Source organism: Rattus norvegicus, chromosome 14 (assembly GCF_036323735.1).
Source record: "Rattus norvegicus strain BN/NHsdMcwi chromosome 14, GRCr8, whole genome shotgun sequence".
NCBI classification, from domain to species: domain Eukaryota; kingdom Metazoa; phylum Chordata; class Mammalia; order Rodentia; family Muridae; genus Rattus; species Rattus norvegicus.
In genome coordinates, this window is record NC_086032.1 from 86,896,955 (window position 1) to 86,909,866 (window position 12,912).

At 38.2% G+C, this 12,912-nt stretch overlaps 2 non-coding genes across 2 annotated transcripts; both read right to left on the minus strand.

The window, feature by feature from the left end:
• Window positions 1–2,400: 2,400 nt before the first annotated feature.
• Window positions 2,401–2,462, minus strand: LOC120096773 (U7 small nuclear RNA). Its single transcript, XR_005493613.1, has one exon. It is a non-coding gene; the product is annotated as a U7 small nuclear RNA (small nuclear RNA).
• Window positions 2,463–2,475: 13 nt separating this feature from the next.
• On the minus strand, window positions 2,476–2,538 carry LOC120096775 (U7 small nuclear RNA). Its single transcript, XR_005493614.1, has one exon. It is a non-coding gene; the product is annotated as a U7 small nuclear RNA (small nuclear RNA).
• Window positions 2,539–12,912: the final 10,374 nt, after the last annotated feature.

The window sequence follows — 12,912 nt, forward strand, 5'->3', positions numbered from 1 at the left end:
ATCAATCAATCTTTCTTGGTGCCTCGATTGACACATAAAGGCGAATTCACATCCCAGCATGCTGTGTAGAGACATGTATTCACTGTGAAGTGATTACATCAGGATAATTAGCTGTCTGTCATTCCATATACATCTTAGTTTTTATGATAACATTAGGAATTCTCTCTGCTAGCTATTTTGAAATATCAAGTCCACAATAATTATTTTTAACTAGTGTCACCATACTATATGTAACTTGGTTATGGGAGAGTGGTAGGGCCTGGGTCAGAGCTACATAAGAGAGTCTTCATCTTTCTTCTGTAGAATTTAGAACCTACTAGAGCAGAGTGTGAGGAAGTGCCAAACCCAAAGAATCCCAGCAGATGAACTGACTGAAGTTGGCATCTGGAAGTAGCTAGTGTGGAAGCATGTCAAGGAAACTGAGGGCAAGAACATGAAAAGGGTCATTGAACTCATGCTGGAACACATGACTGGGGCCCCATAGAAGCACTGGCTGTGGGACTTCATAGAGAGCTTCCTCATCAGGGGTTGGTGTGAACTGTCACATGCTGAAGTCAGCCCGTCCACAGTTCTGCACAATATAATCTGTGCCACTTCTACTGAGGCCTGTGGCAAGGAGGTGCAAATTCTATGACATGGTGAGCCTGTTCCCAAAAATGACTCTCAGAGAAACCCTCTCCTATATACCAGGTATATGGAGCCGGAAGTACCTCCCACAGCTTATATTACTGAAATAGAAAGTCCACTGCTGTCCACTAACAGAGAACACAAGACCATAGTGGGTGCACAGGAGACTGGATACACATTATAAAACACAAATGATGCTGATGAAATGGACGATGACAGTAAGTCACATTGATTATATTGGTGTAGTTCAGCCTAGAGTCTTTCATGTTGAACAAGTAAAGCTATACCGCAGGAATTTCAAGGGGTGTTCTTAGGGTATGGTATGATAATGTCTCATTCAGAAACTTACAAATAAGGTAGGTAGTTTCAAAGCAAAAAAAAATTAATACAAAATCTACAAGAGTGGCATTTGTGTGGGAGGGGCACTCTAAATGCTTGACAGATACCATCAGCCCCAAGGGACATTGCTAGTCTTTTGAGCATGCATATAGGCTGCACCCTCTATTTCACTCTGGTAATGGCTATTACTGCAGTGCTGGAGTCAGAATCCAGGTCTCTGTGGATGCTACCCAGACCTTCTCCTACTGAGTCACAGCTCTGTCAGCATATCATTTATTTGTACCATATATTTCACTGAAACATATCAAAACCAGGAAAGAAGGCCAAGAGGGGATAGTTGCTTCCCAGCATGGACATCTGGGAGCAGTCCCTCCCTATTATGTCAAGAATTGATACTGACATTCTTCTACTTCTGGATACTCCAGCTTAAAACAAGTTTTGAAAAGAAAAAGAAACATTGGCTTTGAAAATGGGAATATCCTAGAATTAGCAAGGTAGAGGTATGGCATGCCTCACACTCATATCATAGATGCAACTGTTCAAGCTGGAACACTTTCATTTTGCTACCTTCCAGTCAGCACTGGAGGTCTTGGAATATATTATCTCTTGCTATGAATGATGGGTTTTTGTAATCTGAACCTCAATCTAGAGTAAATTTAGTGTTGTTCCTATCCTTGATTCACTCTAGCCCATTTAGGCCTAAGTTTTTTGTCTTCCTCCTCTGATTCCAGAGATTCTACTTCTGTGCCAGTAAAATCCCCATTGACACCTTGGGTACTACTTTGATTCCATCCAGTCTAAATACTACATGTTATCTTGTCATACAATGTAGGTACAGCCTCCCCTCCATAATCATATACTCAGTGATTAGAAAACCCAGTAGATATGAATGTTTGTAAACACAAACTATCTCCAAACATTATATTGTCCATAAGTTGGCCAGAGTATAAATATTCTATATGCTCATTGACTTTCATAATATGCCCATGACTGAAAAATCACATATCTTCACGTGTGGCCCAGACTTGGCCATGTACAACACATTCTCTTTGTCCCCTATCTCAGTGTTAGAAAGAAAAGACCAGGCAGTTGTGGAAAGTTGCTTTGTGGCTATAATTTAAACATTATACTATAATGGAACAATCCTATTTGCTACCTCTTTTTAAACATTTTTAGCAGGATATGTTGGAAGGATTGGGGTACTAACATTTGTAATCATGAAGTGCCAAGGCAAAGAACAATCAAGTGATTCTGTTGTGATTGAATTTTTTCACCTACTTATAATGCTGAGGACCAGCCTTGGCTTGGGAGAGGGTCCTGAGAAATGGGCAAATGGAAGCAGCAAAATAAATGACTCAAAGTCAATGGTGGATACAAACTGACATTTCTGTCCTCTGCTCAAGATGGCTTTCTAGATCGCTCTTTACATAGTTCTTGGGTTTTCCAACCTAAGTCTGAACACCTGCTAGAAAATTTTTAAAAGAGCTTTAATAGCTTCCTAGGTAACTCTTGGATTTTCTGAACAAAGTCAGAAAACCTGCTAGAAAAAATTTAAAAGCTCTCTGGTTAGTTCTTTGGTTTTCCAACCCAAGTCAGAAAACCTGCTAGATGAATTCCAGAAACTCTCTGGATAGCTCATCTCTTGCAGACCAAAGCCCAGGTTTTTATTTGCATAGGCTATTTCCTTAGGAATTCAAAGGTAAGTACCATCATGACTGGACCTAAACTTGATTTGTCTCAGGCTGGCCTTAAACTCAGAGATCTACCTGTCTTTGTTAACACAAACAATAAGCTTAGCTGGGTGGCATCCCACCCTGAGATCCCCATTCCCTCTCTTCTTGCTACTTCTTTATTACTTGAACCATGAGACTTGTTTTTTCACTTTATCTTTCCTTTTAATGACTCATTATTGCAGCTTCATCTATTCTTTCTGGTCTCTGAAGTCCCTCATATATTCATATTGCATCCTTATATTTTGCATACTTGAAAAATTCTGTTTATATATTCTTGAACTCATGTTTTCAGAGTTCTTTGCCACAGCCTTAAGAAATGTCTTGGAGGTCACAGCATTTACCATTTGGCTGGGGAACATTAAACACATTGTGGTTTCCTGGGACCATGTTGTTTCTGATCATATGGAGTCATTAACCTTGGCAGAGAGAGCATTCCTTGAAGGAGGAGAATGAAGAAAGAATATGTACATTATTAACAAACAATCCTTATGCTCACAGCAACTGCCAGCACTCATGGAGACCCACATCTCACTTGCTTTGCTCCAGGGGCTGGGACCATATCACCATAGCCATTCCAAACTGGCATAAGAAACAAACAAACAAACAAACAAACATCACCAAAACTGCCAATTTTGCTTTAGGAAATCAAAGATAATCATTTTTATATTATGAAAGTCATTCATAGATGCATAGGCTAGAGATAAATTGCTTATTATAATGTCCCATGGCATGTTAAGAAAGGAAACCATGTTTAAGTTAAAGAAAGTTCGAAATACTCCAGGCATAGGTGAGGTAGTGCTTATGAGCAGAAGGAAGTCAATTTCCTGGGCATGGCTAGTCACATGTGCAGGAACAAGACAGGTTCCATCCACATGATTGATACAAGTGGAAAGTACCAGCAGGAGCCTTGTTCTGGGGATTGTGCAGAAGTAGCTCTGTCACAGTAAGATCCTTGAGGGTAGAGGCTGTGAAAGAGCTATGCTCCCAGGGAAGCAGTATTCTACTTACCCTGCTAGCCCTCATTGACATGTTTTAAAAATACAGAACCAAGTACTTCCATGTATAGCTTTCTGAGGCATCAGGCAGCCTGATTCCTGTCCCTGATTTTTGCTGATATTGTAGTAGGGTTGGATCATGGCCCATTCTCTGCCCTCTTCAGGTGACACATTAGCTCATGTCACTGTTTATCAGCTTCAGACCTGTCATATGGAGCACACTCAAGGCGCTTTATTCAAAGTAGAAACGAATTGGACAATTTTCTCTAACCATGAACAAAGCCCAACTCAAAAATGGATTAAATACTCGAAACATAAGGCTTAAAACCATACAACACTCAAAAGAGAACAAGAGAAAAATCAACCAGGATACTGATAATGAGATTCTCTTCATACAACATAGATTTTTAAACATGGAATAAAAGGTACCCAACATCACTTACAAAAAGAAAAAGCAAATTACAGCTATAGCTATGTATCACTCTATATGTTAAAATGTCTATAAAAACAATAGCTGGATGTTGGATGTGGAGACACTGTTGTCCTTGTGACTATTGGTAGAAGTGAAAAGTGACAAATCTATTACTGAAAATAGCACAGAGTTCCTCGAAGATTAAAAAGAAGTATCATGTGATCCAAAAGTTTTATGTCAGACATTTAGCCAAGATAACCAACACTGTACCCAGGCAGGGTGCCTGCCCTCACATGTATTTTATGACATGATTCAAAACAGCCAAGATGTAGAACAGATCAAATGCTCTTTGGCTGATGAACAGATAAAAATAATGTAGTGCATGGTTTGGACTCACTCAGTCCATCTTACCATCTGCAATTGTGTGGGTGAATATGGAAGAGGTTATACTAAGTAAAATCAATTAGCCACAGACTGTGGAGACATGGAAATGAGAGCTTGTCCAAAGAGAACAGAACGGCAATTATACAGAAGAATGCATCATCTAGAGATCTGCTGTACAACACGGAGTCCATGGTTAAAACCATGTGGGCATCAAAATTCTAAATTTCAGGCCATGTTCTTGCAGGCAGCTTTACAGGCAGTACAAACACCCTTCACACCTTTATTTTGGATGACAAATTCACAGCTGTATGTGTATATCCAAAAAAAAATTAAATTATATATACAAAGCATATCCAGTTTCTTCTATGTTAGTTAGATCCCAATAAAGCTGAGAAAATGATTTATTCAAAAAAGTTCTTTAATGCAGTATCTTCTTTATTTTTGAGAACAAAAGAAATGCAAACCAAATATGATCGATCAGCCTTATGTCTGAAAGGCTATTAATTCAGTGAATGGGACAAAATCTAGAGAGTTATCAGCTCTGAGAACCAATTGCTTAGAAGTAAATCATCATTTGAACTAAATCCAGATCTACAACTCCCAAAAGTTTACTGTTCATAAGACTTTCTGCCTTCTATCAGTGTCATTGGTGGCTACAACTTTAGACAGGCTCTTCTCTCCAGGAACAGATGGATGTCAGCCGCTATTGGACTTCCTCCCCTCTAGAAGTTTTAATAACCCTCAAATCTTGTTGGTCCACTCCATGCATGAAAGAGTAAACCCATCCATTTAAGTCAACTTTGGCTCACCTTGAAGGTAAACACACCGAGGTCAGACTCAACTACAAAATTTAGTACAACAATTAGTTCAGCTTTCTAAACTTTGTAGTTGAGGCACTAGAATGATGCAGAGGAAAGACTAAGGGGCAGGAACTTCACAACTTTACAAACAAATCAGGAACAATGAGCCAATCAATACCAAGTATAGGGGACTGATGATTGGATCCGTTAAACAAGTTGCCTAAAGTCACAGGAACAGTTTTAATTTTTAACCTGTAGTGACCAGTTCATTGCATCTATTGCTTTTCTGAATGAGTACTCAGTGAGCAATGTAAAGACAAGCAACTAGGGTCATAGGTGACTTTTGAGGAGTAGGTTAAGTGGTGGCCAAGAGCAGGAACTGATGAATCCAGACAGCTTCTGCTCTCTCCTAGGTCATTTTGGAAAGTTTCCTCTCCACTCAGTTCTTTCACAGAAGCTGTTGTAAAACTTAGGTGATTTTTCCTCCCAGCCCCATATTCCCAGAAATAACACTCAAACTCAAAATATATTTACAAATACTTTGGTCATGTAGCTAGGCTTATCTCTGACTTGATCATAACTTAAAATAACCCATTTATTCCGATCTAAATTTTGCCACCATGGCTGGTTGCCTGTGCTCAGGAACCATGCATCTGTCTCATCATATATTCCCTGTCTAATCTTCTGCCTGGCAGTATCCCAGAACCCTTTCTGCCTACCAAATGTCCCACCTTCTACTTCCTGCCAAAGCTATAGGCCATAAGATTTGGTATTGACAGGTGCCACACCCATACAGACACGATACATTCTTTCTACAAGACATACAGGGTGTATTTCCACCTCTGTTTTTTCTCTTAATCTGAATCTCATTAGGAAATAGTTTGAAGACCAAACGATCAGTGGTGAGCTTTATGCTTCTATCACTGATGCTTGCTGGGCTCAATTCCATGACCTAGAATACCAAGGTCACAAGATTGCCAGGGTGTCCAGTTGCATTCAGGTTTCAGACATGTAATAAGTCATGTTAGTCTACCTGTGGCATAGCATACTTAATTAGATGTCCTTTTGCTAAGTACGCCTAATTTAAGTGAAGTTCAAATTGTATTGGATGTCTGTTTCAGTTTGCTCATTCTGTAAAAAAATTAGTCGTCCTCTACTGTGAAGAGTTCCAGAATACATTTCTGGTCATGTTGGTTGGTTTGTTTGTTTGAGAAGTTTATACATGCGTAAAATGTGTTTTGATCAAATTTCCCTATCGTCCTTTAAAATCTCTTCTATTCTCCCACTGGTTTCCCCTCCTAACTTAATGTGCTTTTTAACCCATCATGTCCACTTAGTGTTGTCTATATATGCATGAGTGTTGGGTTATCTATTAAGAGTGGGTACCCAGTGTTTAAATAACTGATCAGTGCCTTAGGGAAGATTTCCGTGACTAAGGACTTTGATTTCCTGTTGACTAAACTGAGCAGTGCCTTTTTCCAAATCTGTCTTTCACGACACTTTTGGGCTACACTCAGGTGTTGTTGTTTAAGTGCGTGCGTGTGTGCGTGCGTGCGCGTGCGTGCGTGCGTGCGTGCGTGCGTGTGTGTGTGTGTGTGTGTGTGTGTGTGTGTGTGTGTGTGTTTGCCCTGGGCTTCCCTGTGTATCACGTACATGTAATTACTCACAAAGGCCAGAAGAGGGCATCAGAAGCCCTGGAATTAGAGTCAATGGCAGCTATCAGCTGTCTAACATGGGTGCTGGGAACTGAAAAAAAGCCCTCTCCCGCAACAAGTGCTGGTAATAGCCTGAACCATCTCTCCAGTCCCAGGTCCTGTGCTTTGATGGTCCTGTGAGTCTTGGCTACTGTCTCTAACATATGGGGTCATATGTCTAATTCTCTTTTGGGAACCACCCCTACTCCTTGCTTTATCTTTTAGATTTTATGTGAGTGCCACATATCTGTGGGTCCTTCTCTGACTCTTCTAAGCATAATCACATCAAAAAGACAACAATCTCTCATCTCCTAACCATGGACAGAGTTGTAGAGTTGTATTATCAGTGCTGACTCAAGAGAACTCAAAAGGCTACCTGAAAGGCGAATGGCAAGAGAGTGCCCCTGGTGGTTGACAGGAAAATCTCAGGCTAGTCCCGCAACCCGAGTGGATCTGAAGACCTTCTTGAGACTCTCTGAAAAGTCCTTTAACATTGGCATATAATGCATGACTTTGGCATCCACACTCATAGGCTATACAGCAAGTCAAATAACCCTAGGATAGTGTTGGGGTTGTTCTGCACCATTTATTTGTCCCTGTAGATTAATGACCTCTTTCCTATATCTTGAGAGTGTCTGATGTAAGGCGCACAAAAGGAGGGACTTGTGGGAATTGGCCTATTTAGCCGTAATTTGAAATAACAAACACAGATCCTGCTAAATCCAGAATGAAGAAGCAAACTTAGAACTATCACAGGAAGTCTAGGCTCCATCCTCAGCTGCAGGAATTAACTTTGTTATGTTGTTAAAATCACTCAGAATTTCATCATTAACTTTATATAAACACCTCTCTTCCTCTCTCCTGACACTTTTTATGAAGTAATTCAGAACTTTTGAATTGTGAGATACATTTCCAAAGCAAGAGCTTTAATATACATATATATATTCCAATTGGTAGTAGAGTGACTTGCTATGTGCTTCTCTTAAATTATCATTTATATGATGCTTTAGCCATTTTTAAGTAAATATGTGAATTTATTAAAATCATTGCCTTAAAATTATTACTGCTGTCACCTTAAAAAATTGTAAATGACATACACCTATGATTCAGAGATAATCACAGAAGGAATTCTCTTGTGGTGATATTATGCCATTTTGAGAAAGCAAGATGAGGAATTTAATAATTTTTAAATGGTGTCTTCTGTTATTATCTTCCTTATGTGGCATTATCAAGTGCTCAGACATGGTGGCAAGCTTCTGGGGGACATAAATGGCTTCTTCTGTACCTCCATGCCATCATTGATACTGGGGTGTCTTGACCTATCTAGTAGGTATAAATACTACCTGATATTTTTGTTATCATGGCTTGTTTTATATACTCACTATTTGATTGGTAGAAAACACCGTGTTACCAGAGTGGGAACATCTTATTAGTGCTAGAATTGGTTCAAGGTAGAGGTTTTAGTTTGATTTCTGTTCTTAGCTTCTGTGGTGGTTAATTTGATTAACTTGACAGGATTGAAATCACCTAAGAAATAAGCCTCCAGGCATACTCGTGAGAAATTGTCTGGATTGGGATAGTTTTTGGTGCACATATGGGAGGAGTTATTTTGATCAAGTTAATTGAGGTAAGAATACCAATTTTAACTGTAAGCAGCTGCATTCTAAGTTCTAAAGTCCAGAACTGGATAAAAAGAGGAAATTGAAGAGAACTTAACAGATAGATGGCAATAGTTTGGTCTACAGGATACTTGGATTCTCTCTAACATGGGCTCCATGGGAAGTTTGGATTAAAATCCTGGTTTGACAAGTTGCCTGCTTCTTAATGACAGGTATCAATGGAAACGTGATGAAATTTGTTTTTACAGTGAGAAGGCGAGAGTACAGAGTTTATTTAAATCACATGGGGATTTTCACCCATGGTTCAGAACTTAGATAGGGAAGATTAGTCACTGATTCTGAATAGAGAGTGATGATATTTGCCAGTTATAAAAGTTATTATAAAATAGAAGTCTGTACACCAGACATAGTGAATACAGACATATATTATAGAAGTTATTAATGAATAAAAGTCTGACACTCTATGTAGAGAGCTTAACAGATGTATTTTAGGCTAAAATCTTAGTTTGACATTCTTACTTCTTGTTGGTATTAGTATTAATAAAAAGGTGACTAATTTGTTTTATGAATTATCCCACTAATGCCATATGGCTCATCGATGCTGGCTAGTTAGGGTTTGTGATTATTTTTAAAATTACCACAGCAGGAGGCTCATATTCTCTTAACGTGGGCTCCATGGGAATTTGGGGTTAATTTCCTGGCATGATAGATTAAAGAAGCCTAAACAGGCTCATACAGTAGTGTTTAACTTGCTTCTTTTTTTAAAATTGTTTTAATTTTCATAATGGGTATGGTTTTGTGGTTATATTATTTCTCTGGAAGAGAAAGCAAGATACAAGCTTTTCTGGTTACAGACTACCGAACATGGTATTTGGAGAGAAAGTTTTTGTCTTTGTGTTTTTAAAAATGGTGATTAGGCTTTGGACACCTTCCAGAGTTATATTGATTAGATTTGATAAAGGTAGACCTCCTGAGAAACTAAATTCAAGGGATTCAAATAAAAAGATATCTTGATACTAAACTTTCGTTTTAAGATTTATGTATTACAGAATGTGCAGCTTGGTGAAGCTCATCATCAGAATGCTGACCTGGCCTGCTTGGATTCCTGATCTCAGCTGGGACTTTCAGCCAGGTCCAGTCAAGACAGACATCAGGCTACAACAAGCACTTCCCTACCTTCCTGAGGATATCCCAACACCCACATACAGCTTGAAGAAGTCATTGAAGAGTCATTGCCCGGACTCCCTAAACTTTGGGAGGCTAAAAGTAGTTATTATAAGGTTGTCTTGCTAGAGAATTTAGAAATGGTCGTAATTTAACAGGGAGGAATTAGCTAGAATTGATTGTACAGACATAATCTCATTTGGTAAAAACCCATATCTTTGTTAGTAAGCTAAAGTTATAATTTTTACATTGGTATAAAATTTATTTGATACAAGTTAAGATTTACATTGACATAAATTTCCTCTATTGTTACAAAGACTTTAAAAGTACAAGGCTTGGGCCCAGTCTTTCTATTAATGCCAGTGCAAACTAATCTGAGATGATTAAACACAGGAATTAAGGGCCAAGTAACAAATCCATGGCTCATAGTTTACTGTTAGGGTATTTTCAAAGCATTCTCATGAGAAATACCTGAGAATAATTAACAGACAACAGTCCAGATTACTTTATATAGCTAGATGGTTTTCAAAAATGTCAAAAATCCACAGAATGGGACAGTTATTGTTATTTATGACTTGTTGAGACATGTCTGCTCCTAACAGCTCCACTTGGGTGGATTCAAAGAAGAAAGTGAACATCTCCACCTCCATTGTGGCTAGGTAGCCACTAGGCAGAAATTGCCTATTTAGTCTATGACTAAATACTGTCCAGAAAAGGACACATTGCAGACTAGTCAAGTGACAATTTCTGCCAAACCAGAATGATCAGCCCTTCGAAATTCTGCATTTCAAAAGTCTGTCAGATGATCCTAAACCAGAAGGCTAAAGACTTGCTCTCACATGTTACTAATAGGGGACTGTACACATAGACAATTATCTCTTTAACCTGTCTCACAGCAGGAAGTTGTGTTAGGCTTCCTATATTTACAGATATATTGGTCATTCTCAGATTTCTGACAGGGTTGAAACTAGTTATAGTCTCATAGCCTACCTAAGCTGTTTAACTTTGAGAATACATATTTAATTGGATGGTTATCAGATAATATACAAGCTAGCCAGGACATAAAAGATTTTAAGTCATTCTTAAGCTAGAATAGATAAGTAAATGTTTTGTTTAACTGATAAAATGTTGGACTGGGTATTAGGTGTATTTGATGCTTCATAAGTTACAAAATAATAATAGCTGTGCTCAGCTTAAATTTGAAAGAAGAGGGTTTTTTTAATTAGACAGAAAGGGTGAAGTGTAGGTTGATGTCATTATGCAGGTGAAGGCAGACAAGATAAAACAAGGCCTGTTATTGGATAAGAAAGAAGGGAGCAAGGGACAGAAGTGTTGACAAGGAGTTGGAGAACGTGGCAGAAAATGTTATGATTCCTCTCTGTGCATAAATACAGGTTATTGTGAATATTTTTAAGGGATGGGTATGTACAGAATTTTGTGTCTAGATGAGCAAATTACACTTTATCAATTGAAAAAAAGAGGAAATTGAGCTAAAAAGTTCCAATTCCAAATTGAAAAGTACACACACACACACACACACACACACACACACACACACACACTGAACTGGATACAGAAAGAAGTAGATAGGAACTATCTCTTATGAAAACTGTGTGAATTTAACAGCTACAAATCAATTCTTCCAAATATGTGCTTCAGTAGCAGCAGCAGCAGCAGCAGCAGCAGCAGCAGCAGGAAGAAGAAGAAGAAGAAGAAGAAGAAGAAGAAGAAGAAGAAGAAGAAGAAGAAGAAGAAGAAGAAGAAGAAGAAGAAGAAGAAGAAGAAGAGGAGGAAGAAGAAGAAGAAAGAAGAAGAAGAAGAAAGAAGAAGAAGAAGAGGAAGAAGAAGAAGAAGAAGAAGAAGAAGAAGAAGAAGAAGAAGAAGAAGAAGAAGAAGAAGAAGAAGAAGCAGCAGCTGCTATAGGACAATATTAACAAAATTATAATGAAATTCAGAACTCCATATTAACTCATGACCAGTATGAAGACAAATTAAATTCAGGAGCTCAAAATTTCAATATAAAAATCAACAGCATATTTGAGCAGTCACAAGAACACACACACACACACACACACACACATCACAACTCATGCACATGCAGAAAATAAGTAGAGTTCTGTAAGAAAGAACAAATTCTCTCATTGACTACCATTCTGATAGGTTTGCTTTTCTTCTGCACATATTTACATAATGATCTGAAAGACTATGTGCAGCTTCAGAGTCTCCCGATATTTTCCTGGGGTCTAAAGACAGAAGTATTGTCAGATGTTGTCTATTCGCTTGTCTTCAGTAAAGTAAACAGATCAAAACACTGTCTTCAACATGCCAAAGAAGACAAGTCATTAAAATGGAAACGATAATAGTAAGTAGTGTTAATAAGATCTGAAAACACCACAGAAACTTCTGAAATAAAAATCACCATAAAGGGAGAAGTAGTTCATGTTAGACAGGAAGACTCACAGTTGAGATATAAGTTCCTTCTGTTTGGTCTATAGATTCAGTACAGTTCCTGTCTAAATCAAAAAGATGAGTGCATATGTGCACACACTTAGGTGTCAAAAGATTCCAAGGTTAACAATATGGAAAGGCAAATACTCAGGATGGCCTCTATGATTCTAAATTACAAAACAGGAAGACTGATGATGCTCGCCTACTTTATGACTAACAGCAAAATAACAGTGGATAAAACAATGATATTGGGCAAAAGTGGGCAAGATAAACAGAACCAACTAGAGTGTCTAAAAAGATCCCTGTCCCCCACATCTGATAAGTATATCTTTAATAAAAGCAGAAAGAGTGTCCTTTCAACAAACAAATCTGGAAATAATGCACATGCCATACAATGAGTTTAAATATGTGCCCTATACCTTTACCAAAATTTGTTCAGAATACATTTACACTTATAAGACTTTTAGAAGATAAAGTTGGAAAAAAATAAATGTTGCTGTTTTGATTGGTAGCTGGTTAAATGCAATACCTAAAACATGGTATGTGGAAGAAAAATGGATAAGGTTGACTACAGTAAAAGGAAAACCTCAACTTTTGATGTTTTCAAGAGAAGGAAAAGACAAGCCACCTAGAAGGAGTAGATATCTCCAAAATGTCTGTGTAGACACAATGTACAGACCTCAATTCTTTTTCATTT